The 14,858-nt window shown below is 37.9% G+C and overlaps 1 pseudogene; it reads left to right on the forward strand.

Annotated features, from left to right (window-relative positions):
• LOC136679058 (metal transporter CNNM4-like) overlaps nucleotides 1–14,858 on the forward strand; it is a 39,016-nt pseudogene that overhangs the window by 13,585 nt on the left and 10,573 nt on the right.

Consider the following 14,858-nt stretch of genomic DNA (forward strand, 5'->3'; position numbering starts at 1 on the left):
TAGAGAGAGAGAGAGAGAGAGAGAGAGAGAGAGAGAGATGAAGTAATTGCTCTCACAGTCAGATTTACACTGACTCTGAGCTCTCCAGAAATGCTGTCAGGACGTTGCCTCATCCTCTGTTATTCAGCATGCACTTCATTGTCTCCTGTCTTAAAACTCTGAACCACACAGCCAGCTGAGACTCTTAAATGCTTTGCCATAGTGCTGCACAATGATATCAACTATCTGTAATTTATCACCGTATTCACCTATCTGCACTGTATCTTATATTAAGCCACTGTTGTAGCAAATGTCCTTTCTCCATGATACCTATAGCTACATTTATGCACTGCAGTTTTTTTTCACAATACATAATTTTGACCAGTCATGAAGGATGTTTGTATGGGTACAGTGCCTGTTGCATGACATATTTGGCAGTTAGCCTAACTTCATCATGCCCATTGCCAAATGTCAGTGTGAGGGGTACTGAGTGACACAGGACTGTGAAGCAGTGGAACAAAGATCTCTTTTGGGATGAGTTGGAGTGTCATTTGTGGTCTTGATGTCACTAATGGTATTGTGGTTGAGTGACATCAAATCTTCACAGAAATGCTTCAGTATCTAAGTAAAAAGGTTTTAATTGATTAGATTTTTATATTATATCATTTGCATGTAGTTATTTGGAGGGCTTTCTCTGGTGTTCACTCTCTCTTTCATGCACTCTTTGTATTGCTCTTTCCCTGTTTCTCTCTTGTTCTCACTACAGGAATGCAGCTAGGAGGCTTGTTAAGGCATGGGTTAATTGTTTTACAAGTGCAGCGAAATCTAATAGTACAACCCTTTTTTAAAACATGCTTTGTGTAATAGATCATTGTTTAAGTCACTGTGTAGTTTAACATGCTGCAGTCAATCACAGTCTTCTTGTTAATGATGTAACACTTGTTGGAAACATAAGGACTTGGCTGGGGAGAATTCAGTAAAGAAAAACCAAATCCTGCCTACTTTTCACAATGCTTTGTTTGTCTTCTCTTCATTCTTTTAAAGAGTATAGACACATCGTTGTTTCCTTCTCTCTCTCTCTCTCTCTCTCTCTCTCTCTCTCTCTCTCTCTGTCGTGTCTGTTTGTGTGCTGGAAACCGGTCTAATGTGTTTATGCACCCTGGTGTCAGTAAATAAAAAAAGTAATTACTGGATTACTGAAGATGAAAATGTCTCCAAACTCAGGGATGGCTAATGTCATTACTGAAATTACTACAAAATTAAACAGCCTGAGTTACAAATGATTTTCTGTAGTAATTCAAACTTACAGTGAATAAAACTTGCAGACAAGTTAATCTTCAGCAACATAAAAACAACAGTATATATTTTTTTTTCATTAAAATACGTTACTTTAAACATTAATGTTATGTTATACATTAAAATATGTGGAGCTTCTGAATGTAAACGAACAAGAGGAAACAGCATTTCCCTAAAATTGTAGATGTCCCCTTTACTGCACCAGGACCACCTTGGATGAACATTGTGCCCTCTTTCCTGGGTGCTTCCATTGTATATCTTTACCACAAATAATTTCTGATACACATCACGTCATAACATTAAAAATACCTTTTTTGTTTCTTCAGTCTTTTTGCTTTTTATCATGATTTGGGTGGAGGATCATTGTCAGCACTGCAGAGACACTGATATGGTGTTGTTGTTAGCCTGTGTTCTGTTGGCACAAGAGGATCAGGCACTGCAGTGTTGCTGGAGTCTTCTTATCATCAGACACACAGTAAAATTCACATTTGATAAGTGCATGAACAAGTAATAAGTAAATATTTTTTATGTCTTTTTTCCCCAAAAATAGTCTGTATGATTTTTTTTATTATTATTTGTTGATTTGATATTTTTGTTGTGAGACTATAGGGCTAGGTAAATGTACAGTACTAATCTTCTTCATTAATTTTGCCATCAGGTCTGGTTTGTATATGGGTGTGTGTGTGTGATTTGCATGTTTGAGTGTGTGTTATAGTGAGACTCACCCTCTCCTGATAAGCTGAATCCAGGCCCTAAGCAGTATTCAGCATTTCTGAGGAGTTCTACTTTATCAGGCTCTCACAATAACAAACAAGGGCTAAAGTCCATAAACAGTCATATCATTAATATGCAAAGTAGCACTGAATGAAAAACTTAATAAAAAAATAAATAGTGAAATTTGACTTTACTATTGATGCTTACAGTAAGGCACATGCTGTTTTAATACCTGCTACTTAAATACATTGCTCTTAGTTTATTTGAAATGGATTACTGTTGCTTAATTTCCTTATTTTTTTATTATATGAACAATGTGTTATATTGCACTGTATTACTGCTTTATGCCAGATGGTGTCTCATTGCTTTTTTTCTATTGTGAACAGATTTCTTGTAATATGCTGAATTCTACTAGAGTACTTTAAAATAGTGATAAACAGGAAGTATGATGAGTGAAGGAAACTTCTCAGCAAAAACATTCTTGTGTTTGAACAATCTCTCTCCTGTACCCGTAAGCCTCATTGAGTCAGAAAAGTTGTTTTAATCAGTTTAAGAAACCAGCTGCTGGAAGACAACTAAATTGACTTATGTCTTCTGTGTAATGATTTTCTTCACAGGTAAATCTCATCTGGCCATTGTTCAGAAGGTGAATAACGAGGGGGAGGGGGATCCATTTTATGAGGTTTTGGGATTGGTGACTTTAGAGGATGTCATTGAAGAAATCATCAAGTCAGAAATCCTGGATGAGTCTGACCTCTACAGTGAGTTTGTTTCTCAGAGAAATCTGAAGTTTTCAAACCTGTTATTCTGGCATAATCACATGCAACACTACATTTACTTAGTCACCATGAACAGATGCAAAAAATATCACGAAAAATTATATATACAGCAGAGTCATACTTCCTTAAAAAACTCAGCAATGATGGGTCATGTTGGGCTGGTGACTGGTGGAACAGGCCTTTGACTCATTTGTTTGTGCATCTTTTTTTCCATATGGTTCTCATAGCTTTGGCTGAGGTCTAAGCTGCAAAGTTAATATGAAAGTTTAAAGTTTAGTTTAGTCTTTTCTTGTTTAGTTTAGTCTTTTCTTGTGGTAATATTGTTACACAAATATTTTACATTTCAACTGCTTTACTCAGTAATCTCTTAATCATTAAAAGTGCTAGCATGTCATGGTGAATTAAAACCCTGAACATGTTGTGTACCTATTATTGAGTGATGTTGATGAACTTGTGTCTAATCATTTACTTTCTTGTTCCATTTGCATCAGCTGACAATCGCACCAGAAAGAAAGTGGCACCCAATAAGAACAAGCGAGATTTCTCTGCCTTCAAACACGAGAGTGAATCTAAAGTCAAGATTTCTCCACAGCTGCTGCTGCTGCCCACCGCTTCCTAGCACAGGTACAGAATTCATTCCAGCACCTAGATAAAACAGAAATGCCTAGTCTTGATTTAGCGTTGAGGGGAGTCATGGTGCTGAGTAAAGTGGAAGTAGGTAGTGTTAGTTAAAGGCTCTGTGGTCAGTAGGAGGTCATGAGTGCTGGCTCAGCATCTTGACTCTGACTGTGGAGTGTATGGAAAAAGCTTGGTCAAACAAAGCATTAATGCACTTTTTATGTGGGTATTTTAATATAATTATTATGTTGAATTTTTCAATTTTATTTAATGCATTTAGCCTACATTAATGTTGTCCATATTTCTCCTCTGTTTCTCCACTCTCTCTCCTCTTCTGTCTTACAGAGGTGAGTTTGTTCAGTCAGGCTCAGATCTCTGAGAAGGTATTATTGAGGATCTTGAAGCACCCAGATGTAATTCAGGAGATCAAATTCAATGAAAATGAAAAGCGCTCACAGCAGCACTTCCTCTACAACGGGGCAAAGCTGTGGACTTCTTTATCCTCATCTTGCAGGTAAAAACACTTGAAAAGCACTTTTTAAGGGCAGGAAATAAGAACTAGGAAAGCAGCAGCGAGTAAAACTGTTAGTTTTTATGTTTTATCTATATAGAACTACTACTGTTCTGCAGAGGGGCAGAGTAATATTATTATTAGTATTATTAATATTATTTTTGATTGAGCATTTGCCGTTTCTGTTGTCTCATTTAGATCTGTTCTTTGTTTTGACCTGTTACTATAACAACAGACAGCGAAAACAAGAAAAATATGTATTACTGCTGTTTGGTAGCTGGGCAAACTCATTTAACAAAAATCACTGATGTCTCTGTTGGGTTGCACGGTGGCCAGCAGGTAGTGTCACTGTCACACAGCTCCAGGGACCTGGAGTTGGGGGTTCGAGACCCGCTCCAGGTGACTGTCTGTGAGGAGTTTGTGTGCTCTTCCTGTGTCCACGTGGGTTTCCACTCCAGCTTACACATTGGCATCTTTAAAGTGTCCATACGTGTAAGTGTGGCGCCTACTCCAGGGTGAGTTCCTGCCTTGCGCCCGGTGATTCTGGGTAGGCTCTGGACTCACTGCGAAAACTGAATTGGATAAGCGGTACAGACAATGAATGAATGATGTCTCTGTTGCTGTTACCGTGATAACCAAGCTGAACATTTGCATTCCAAAATTTTTTGACATGGTGTGTTCTCCCCATGTCCGCGTGGGTTTCCTCCGGGTGCTCCGGTTTCCTCCCACAGTCCAAAAACACACGTTGCAGGTGGATTGGCGACTCAAAAGTGTCTGTAGGTGTGAGTGAATGTGTGTGTGTGTGTCTGTGATGCCCTGTGAAGACTGGCGCCCCTCCAGGGTGTATTCCTGCTTGCGCCCAATGATTCCAGGTAGGCTCTGGACCCACCGCGACCCTGAATTGGATAAGCAGTTACAGATAATGAATGAATGGATTTGTGTGCCCTCTTTTGTGCATTTGTGGTACAAGGTTGTACAGCAGCTCTGAATGTGTTAGAAACATAGAGATGAATACAGAAATGCCATAGGTTTTCAGTTCCTGAAAGAGGAACTGAATGTGAAAATGTTGATTGTTGCTTGTTTCCCTTTCCAAAATAGAAAAAGGCCTACACAATATCTGTGCTTTCTTTGGCAGTACTGAGGATTTATTTTTCTCTTGTAGACATTCTGCCCATTGGTATATTTCTTTCTCCAATGTGCAAACAACCACATTGAGACTGCAGATATGAGCCTGGTTTTTACTTCACCCAGTGAAGGATATATTCAGTTATTACAGCAGCACTGTTTAAAAATGCTGTTTATTCATGTTCCATGTGCAGTTTTTCTTTAGAGAGCCTCACTCTAGAAAAAAAAAAAGATTTACATACGTTCAAGCAACTGCGAGTAAGTTATTGAAAGTGATGACAAAAAGGAACCCATTTGTCTCACAAAAGAATCTTGCAGTTTTTATTACATTAAAGAACTAATATAAATGACATATACAGTGCCAAAAACGATTTAAGAGACATTTAGGCTAAGAAATCTCAGCCTAGTGACAAAGAGAGGCGTTAACATTAAATTTTGGCTCTGCCCACAGAGGAAAAAACATTCTCTTAATCAGCAGATTTTCCAGCACATGAAGAACTGAAGATCATATTGTTTTGTTACATATTTGGGTCTGCTGTCCATAATCAAATTTGGCCCAAGGTTCATGAATTTATCTCATACCTGAGTGGTATGACAGTGCAACAGAAATTCAAATCTTTGTTGTTTTTTGACTTCTAGTTTGAAAAAAAAATAATTTTGCACTTTACCTATAAGGATTGTGTAGTTAGCCCACTTAATCTGTTGGGGATAGATATACTTGCTGTAAACTACACGTTTGCGTATGCATCATGGCTGCCTTGTGTGTCCTGTGTCCAAGTGGTGCATAGGTACCCATATCTGATTAATAAACAATATGGCACAGCGTGTCAGTTTGCTGTGACTAGCATGTTGTTTCCTTAATGCAAATATTTTGCAAGAGTAAAAAATAAAATTAAAGGTCCTGTCCATGATTGCATTTTAACTGCCTGGTTCTGTAGTTGGTATATATAAACCTTTAATACATTTTAGCTACATTATCCTCATAGCTGCAGGTAAAACTAAAGGAGCTAACACATGGGTGAATTTAATTATTTTCTAAGCTATTTTTAAGTTCTCTGCAGGCAGATAGATCATTAGGAGCTTCATAAGGTACAGGTTTTTGTGATCTGTCTAAAATGTTTGCCCTTTCTTCATGTGTCCCAGACTGCCAGGATAGAGGCAGGTGGTATTTCCGCTGTTAAATACCCCACAGTAGGTACAGAACAGTTGTGGTCTTGCTGAGCTGACTCTGGAGCCTAATAAATAAATCACATATTATCTTTCCATGCATGTGCTGTGTTCTAGTGGATACAGCTACTGCTTTATTTATACCCCCATGTGGCTCTGTCGCTTAGTCAAAAATGGGTTGATGCCCCCAAACCCTCACTCCAAAGGTTTGCTGAAATTATTTTCCTTATTTTTTTTCTGTTCCAGTCTCCCAACAATATGCTAATACTCTTTAACTAATGAAACCGTAAATGCTGCCCGAAATAAAGGATTGTCCAAATATTATGCATAGTTGTAGACACACGCTACATTTGAAAATTGTCTCACAACAAACCAAACTAATAGTGTGGTTTTGGAATAGATGCCCCCTCCAGGGTGTGTTCCTGCCTTGCACTCAGTGATTCCAGGTAGGCTCCGCAACCCTGAATTGGATAAAGAAAATTAATGAAAGGAATAAAATGGACTCTCTGTGAGGAGTTTGGTGTGTTCTCCCTGTGTCCGCGTGGGTTTCTCCGGGTGCTCCGGTTTCCTCCCACAGTCCAAAAACACACGTTGGTAGGTGGATTGGCGACTCAAAATTGACCAAGTGTCTGTGTTGCCCTGTGAAGGACTGGCGCCCCCTCCAGGGTGTATGGGTGTATTCCTGCCTTGCGCCCAATGATTCCAGGTAGGCTCTGGACCCACCGCGACCCTGAACTGAATAAGCGGTTACAGATAATGAATGAATGGAAATATAGTAATTAATTTTTTTTCTTCTGGAACATGTCCTAACTGTGATGGTATATTTAAAACGGGTGATCTCTCTCTCTCTCTCTCTCTCTCTCTCTCTCTCAGTGAAAAAAAAAGCTGTTGTGAATATTTATTTTAAAGTGTTGGTTTTTTTTTGTGTTCAGGGAACTGTGTAGGTGTTTTGTTGCCTTACAAAAGCTTTAATTCATTACAGTGTTACAGTGTTAGTGTGTCATTTTACAAAATGAACTGTTGTACCTAATTGAAGGCTAAGTGTATTTTTCTTTGAAGTTACAGATACACACAGACATATATTGTTATGTCAATACTGGCCTAAAAATACTCATTAGCCACAGAGCCGCATCCCCCCCCCAAGTGGTTTTAGTGGTTTGCTCTTTGCTAGGGGCCAAATTATAGACCTCACATATGGAGTGTTCCATTTAGACTGTGGGGGAGGTGGAGGGCTGTTTACATGTAAACATTCAGGACACCCCACAACAACAGGCTAATAACAAGGTTGCAAAAACTCTGAAGTCCCATCACCACAGCTCTGGTTAAAGTGTAAACAAGTCTGACCTAAGCTGAGGGACAGAGATTCACACATGTACATGATTTGCATGTGTGTGCGTCCATCATTATGTGTAATGGACAATAAATCTTTCAGAGCCATGTCTTCATGTTTATCATTTACTCTCAGTGTCAAGTCATTGTCAAGCAAGGCAACACCCTCAGAGGACTTAATCATTCCTATACATCACTGCTGAAAGTGTAATCAGTGTTCTATCACAATTATCAGGAGTGCAATTTTCAGACTGCTAAAAATTTTCTTTTATTTAAGCACTTACTTGATTAATGGGATTTTCCTGTCTGAACAGGGATTTGAACCCAATTTTTTTCATGTGTATACCATATCAGCCACTAATATTGATGTATTATACTGTAATACTCAAGAACAAAAATGGAGGAAACCTTCAGAGGCACACAGACTAAAATATAGAAGCCGTTCTCCTCTGAATGACAAAGGAGAAAATAACAAAGAATATTTAGTATATAAAGTATATAAATAAAGTACAGTGTGACTGAAGACATTTGGTGTTACAGTGAGTGTGCACTAGTCTATAAGGTTGTGGTCTATGGCACTGGCACTGTGTTAATAAAGTTTGTTAGGCCCATGAACTATAGCACATAGCAGATTACCCATAATCCTTACCATTGTTTGGTAAAAACCTGCATGATGTAAGTGTCTAAAATCGTTTGCTACCTTCCTGAATTCAGTTCCCTATAATAGTGTACTATATAGTGAATAATACAGGGAATAATGAATAGGGATGGGCGGCACAGTGGTGCAGCAGGTAGTGTCGCAGTCACACAGCTCCAGCGACCTGGAGGTTGTGAGTTCAATTTTGGTCTGGGTGGCTGTCTGTAAGGAGTTTGGGGTGTTCTCTCCATGTCCGCGTGGATTTCCTCCGGGTGCCACGCTGGTAGGTGGATTGGTGACTCAAAAGTGTCGGTAGGTATGAGTGTGTGAGTGAATGTGCGAGTGTGTGTTGCCCTGTGAAGGACTGGTGCCCCCTCCAGGGTGTATTCCCTCCTTGTGCCCAATGATTCCAGGTAGGCTCTGGACCCACTGCGACCCTAAACTGTATAAGCGGTTACAGATAATGAATGAATAAATGATGAACAGGGAGCCATTTTGGATAGAGTTCTGTTCTTATCAGTCAGTCAATGGGTTCGACTGTAACACAAAGTTGCACATGCATATGACATGAGATATGAGTACCACATCACAAGCACGTATAAAAAATACAAAAGCCTGGACATTAAATTATAGAAAATAATCACAGCGATATTCTTGGGAAAAAATTAAAAACCCACAATGCATTTTTCCTCAATATCTCTCAGCCTCTTATCCACTTCACTGTTGATATCTCTGTAGAGTGCAGTAATGCAGATGTGTAGTTTACAAACAGCGTAAACAACATAGGCAATGGCTATGTTGGGTAAAGCTCATAAATGCTGATATCTAAAAGCTCATAAAGGCCATTTTGATTATGGCTCCATAGAGTTATTAGCATGTGCAGTATTCCTGTTATTTATTCCTGCATGACTTTCTTAAATCCCCCTCAGGGAAAAAAAAGGCAATTAGCTTGCTCACTCGCTGCTAAGAGCAGAGAAAGTGACCTTCATGAAAGATTAATGTGGAGTGATTATTGGGCATAAGTCTATATTTTAGTAAGAAGAAAAGCCCATAGAATGTATTTTATGTACAGTTTTATACAGAAATTTAAACACTCTTGGATAAGCAGTTACAGACAATGAATGAATGAGTGAGCAGGTGTCTGCAAACTTTTTGCTGGACTGCCTACCGGGCATTTTTGCTTAATGACTGACTGACTCCTAATGTGGGAACATGCATGCGTGAGTACGAACTGTTAGTTCAGTTATATTTCACATTCCAGTTTGGGACACTAAATTTGTAACCATTTGCTTTTTTTGAAATGCCAGAAGCACCTCTTTGACAATGGCTATATGGTGACTGGTGGTCCGGCAAAACTAGTCTTGCCTAATTTCTCTCTGCTGTTGTTTTTATTAAACAAATACATTTTTTCTATTTAACATATTAGGAAAAATATGTAATGTGTTCAGTTTACACCCCCCTCCTTATTAAGTTCAGGATAAATGTAGTAATTATTTACCTAAAACGTGTTCTTTGTAGAGGATGTGTGATAATTTACATAATTGTAATTTATCCAGTGGGTCTAATACTTACATTAATGTGCATTGTTGCCACATAGTGCTTTGAATGTGAAGGTTATCTGAATATTTCTTAATTTGTCAAGCATTTTGGAATGAAGCATTTGTTGTTGTGAAGTAAAGTACAATGACATTCTTTGACATTTTTATTCAGTACTATGGTTGCTGGATTATGCCAGCTCTAATATTATCAATAGTGAGAGCCCTAGTGATGAAGCTTTGTAGCTGAAACATGACATCCTGCATTAGTATCTCTTCAGAAAACATCAAAGTAGCACTAAAAGCTTGTGAAAAATAACCCTCAGGAGCATTATTTTTTATCTCCCCTCGGTTTTTCTTTCAGACTTCGTTGTGAGCAGACTGCTGTCCAATGTCTATGAAGCCCCTCTTTAAAAGCTGAAGTGCATTTTGTAGTCAAACGAAAATAGCAGCAGGAGAAAATTGATCCAAGCTGCTGTTTATTTTGGGCCACACCGAGTTTAATACTTCCTCTGGCTGATGTGCTGATACCCTGAATGAGAGCCTGCTGGAATACAGCACTCACATGGACTGAACTGTCTGTAATTACCTCTTTCCTGAAACACTTAACTGGCTAACTGTTTATTTCCAGTGTTATTCATTTTCAGGTATATGTTTATGTGCTGCTGTGAGAGAGTAGAAAAGGAGTGCGTAGGAGGAGAAGAAAATGAATAACAGAAATGTGTGAGTGGGGGGAGAAATGAGCAAAATGAATGGGTGAAAGGAGAAATGAAATGCACAACAGGGGGATTTCGTAATGGAAGTAGTGTTTTGTGAAAGACCTGCCTGCAAATTATCACTGGAAAACAGAATATCTCCACAGGAGAGGGCAGAAAACATTCTGAACTTGTAAAATAATGAAAAGAGACATAACATTTTATGATGTAGTCATGATAAATGTACTCACTTATTGTACATGCACAGTTTCTGTATTTAAAATATTTATTTATTTATTGCCTCAGTGATACATTTTTTTCATAGAAGGTTTGATAAAGATTTGGAAAAACCCTGTTTGCTGTAGTTAGAAATGGTAGTGAACAAGAGTCAATGCCAAGATTGGGATACAAAGTTTACAAATTACACTCTTGTGTATGTATGTATTTATGTACATGTACACACATACATAAACACATAAGAATATGTATTTTTTCATTTACTGTATTTCAATATTTTCTTCTATTTGTATCTTTTGAAAAACATTTAAGTACCTGAAAGACAGTCCCTGTCTTGACTTGGACTGAATGTGTCCTGGTGTTGGTCTTGTCTTAGACTATGTCCTTGTCTTATTCTTGTTTCTACAAACCTAAGCATACAATTTAGGATCTGGAAATCACTTCCAAGACCCTAAATCTGCAACACCAAAAATTAATTTGCATGTGCATGTTACAGTGCAAAGATTTTGTTTTAAGAATTTGGTTTTTTTTACTAATGTGTGGTTGGCAGATTTCCATCCATCCATTATCTGTAACCGCTTATCCAATTTTAGGGTCGCGGGGGGTCCAGAGCCTACCTGGAATCATCGGGCGCAAGGCGGGAATACACCCTGGAGGGGACGCCAGTCCTTCACAGGGCAACACAGACACACACACATTCACTCACACACTCACACCTACGGACACTTTTGAGTCGCCAATCCACCTGCAACGTGTGTTTTTGGACTGTGGGAGGAAACCGGAGCACCCGGAGGAAACCCACGCAGACACGGGGAGAACACACCAACTCCTCACAGACAGTCACCCGGAGCGGGAATCGAACCCACAACCTCCAGGTCCCTGGAGCTGTGTGACTGCGACACTACCTGCTGCGCCACCGTGCCGCCCGTGGCAGATTTGCCTTTTCATAATTTGTCTTCAGGTTTACTAGTGCAGCTCTGTAGCATAGTATTTTATTGAGAACTGGATGTTAACTAAGAGCCACAGTTTCTGATTGGATTTAATAGGGTCAGTGTATTTTTGTCAGTGTTTCTGAAGCTCATCCAACTAGTACATTTGCAACAAAAGAACACATTTTTCAGAGCCAATTGCAATGGATAGGTGATTTACCTCGTGAAAGAGAGAGAGCAAGGAAGAGAGAGGAGACAGCTAGAGGATGAAACAGAGCAGAGCAAGAGAACAGGAGGAAGGCAAGTGGAGGCCTGAGGAGCTTAGCAGCAGCAGTTCACAGCGGTACAAGTCAGGAGCTTAAATAACCTCTCAAACTGACCTTTACTGGCATTGAGAGAGAGAGAGAGAGAGAGAGAGAGAGAGAGAGGAGAGAGAGAGAGAGAGAGAGAGGAGAGAGAGAGAGAGAGAGAGAGAGAGAGAGAGAGAGAGAGAGAGAGAGAGAGAGAGAGAGAGAGAGAGAGAGAGAGAGAGAGAGAGAGAGAGAGAGAGAGAGAGAGAGAGAGAGAGAGAGAGAGAGAGAGAGAGAGAGAGAGAAGAACATCTATAAGAAAAGATGTTAGTAGCCTGTTTATGAGGGTAAGAAAAAATATTCACACATTTAGACACATACAATCTCAATCTCAGTTTTTTTTTTTTTTTTTTTTTTTTTTTTTTTTTTTTTTTTTTTTTTTTTTTTTTTTTGAGTGATTGAGTTTGAGCCTTGAGTGTGAATGAGTGAGTCTGTTCATTTTTCAGTGTCCAGTACTCAGGCCAGGGTCATCTGTGTGTGACTGCTTTGTCTTTCTATGGCAAATCTGTCTCACCAGACTTTGAAATATTACCACCTTTGAATTTGTAGCACTGAATATTTTGCACTGAAATTATGCATCTGAAATGTGCTGCCTTTTGAATTTAAGTCTTCAGATTTACACCTCTGTATATGTTGCTTCGAAATTATGCATCTGAATATAATTGCTCTTGAATAGAACTCGTGAATTTTTAAGAACACATTTTTACTGTTATTAGTCAATGTTAATAAATTCAGATAAAAAAAATTCAAGCTAAAAAAAATCAAACAATATATTTCAAAGTTGCTCAAATTCGGTAGACGAAATTCAGATACCAAAATACGAGTTACAAAAAATTACACACTCTATCAGATTACACCAAGAATGAGCAATCGATTCATTAGGATTTTCTCGTTCACCTTAAATGCTGCACTAGTAGCATTTTTGTTGCTGAATTTATTAACCTTGAATAATAACAGTGAAAACGTGTTGTTGAAAATCCATGAGTTCTATTCAAGACCAGTTATATTCAGATGCATAATTTCAAAGCAAAATATTCAGAGGTGTAAATCTGAAGACTTAAAATCATAGGCAGCAAAATTCAGATGCATTATTTCAGTGCAAAAAATAATTCAGATGCATTATTTCAGTGCAAAAAAAAATTAAGATGCATAATTTCAGTGCAAAAAAATTCAGATGCATTATTTCAGTGCAAAAAAAAATTCGGATGCATTATTTCAGTGAAAAAAAAAATTCGGATGCATTATTTCAGTGGAAAAAAAAATTCGGATGCATTATTTCAGTGAAAAAAAAAATTCGGATTGCATTATTTCAGTGCAAAAAAAAATTCAGATGCATAATTTCAGTGCAAAAAAAAATCAGATACATAATTTCAGTGCAAAAAAGAATTCAGATGCATTATTTCAGTGAAAAAAAAAATTCGAATGCATTATTTCAGTGAAAAAAAAAAATTCGGATGCATTATTTCAGTGCAAAAAAGAATTCGGATGCATTATTTCAGTGCAAAAAAGAATTCGGATGCATTATTTCAGTGCAAAAAAAATCAGATGCATAATTTCAGTGCAAAAAAGAATTCGGATGCATTATTTCAGTGCAAAAAAGAATTCGGATGCATTATTTCAGTGCAAAAAAGAATTCAGATGCATTATTTCAGTGCAAAAAAAAATTCCGATGCATTTTTTTTCCGGGCAAAAAAGAATTCAGATGCATTTTTTTCCGGGCAAAAAAGAATTCAGATGCACTTTTTTTCAGTGCAAAAAAGAATTCAGATGCATATTTTTCTGTGCAAAAAAGAATTCAGATGCATTTTTTTTCCGTGCAAAAAAAATTCAGATGCATTATTTCAGTGCAAAAACAAAAATCAGTGCTACAAATTCAAATGTCGTAATATTTCAAAGTCTGATGAGACAGATTTGCTTCCATACTTGCACTTTAAGCTAAAATGTTAACCATTTGCTGAGTGAGAAATGTAGGGGTCATTAATATGCAAGTTATTATGTTTTGTATTTGTACTGAGCAGTGCCATGCCTTGTGATGTCTAAAAATTAGCTTAGATCTTAAAGAGAAATTCCACCCATGTTTCACAATTTTCAGTTTCTTCCATATTTCAGTTATTCAAACAATGTAAAAAAATCATTTAATGGGGTTTAATGTGAAATTGAAAGTTTTGGAGAAACCAAGAATGCATGTGTTACAAGATCAGTTATGCAGTTGTGTGTGTTTTTGTGTGGTTATTGTGTGTATGTATGTGTGGTTGTGTGTGTGTGCATGTCAGAGAACTGTGTTGTCTCAGTGAGGATTAACTGTGCTATGTTGATGCTGCAGTTCTCACATTCCTGACTTCAGTTCTCACAAGCGCTTCTCACTGAATCAAACATACACACTTAACCCTACTGAATCAATCACAGGCCTCTTTGTCCATTTACCCATCAGTCTCTCTTCCGACTACTGCTTCATCTGGCCATCTAATCTTCCACACAACTGATAGCTGTTGTTCACTTGGCATCGCTGGTCTGAGGACAGTGTTATGAGCTTTTTTTAATTGGCCTTTTATTATTATTATTATTTAGCATTTGCATATTTTAAAAGTACTTTGATTTAACTTTGATTATTTTATTTTATATTTATTTTAATTTTAATTTGTAATTTTATTATATTAATGCACTGAATTGTACACTATATGGCCAAAGTATTCACTCACCCATCCAAATAACTGAATTTAGGTGTTCCATTCACTTCCATGGCCACAGATTTATAAAACCAAGCACCTAGGCATGCAGGCTGCTTCTACAAACATTTGTAAAAGAATAGATCGCTATCAGGAGCTCAGTGAATTCCAGCATGGTACCATGATTGAACGTCTCCTTGCTACTAAATATTCCACAGTCAGTGGAATGACAGCAAGTTAGTGGTAGGCCATGTAAAATGACAGAGCAGGTCAGCAAATGCTGAGGCACAT

The sequence above is a fragment of the Hoplias malabaricus genome, chromosome Y (assembly GCF_029633855.1).
Source record: "Hoplias malabaricus isolate fHopMal1 chromosome Y, fHopMal1.hap1, whole genome shotgun sequence".
NCBI classification, from domain to species: Eukaryota; Metazoa; Chordata; class Actinopteri; order Characiformes; family Erythrinidae; genus Hoplias; species Hoplias malabaricus.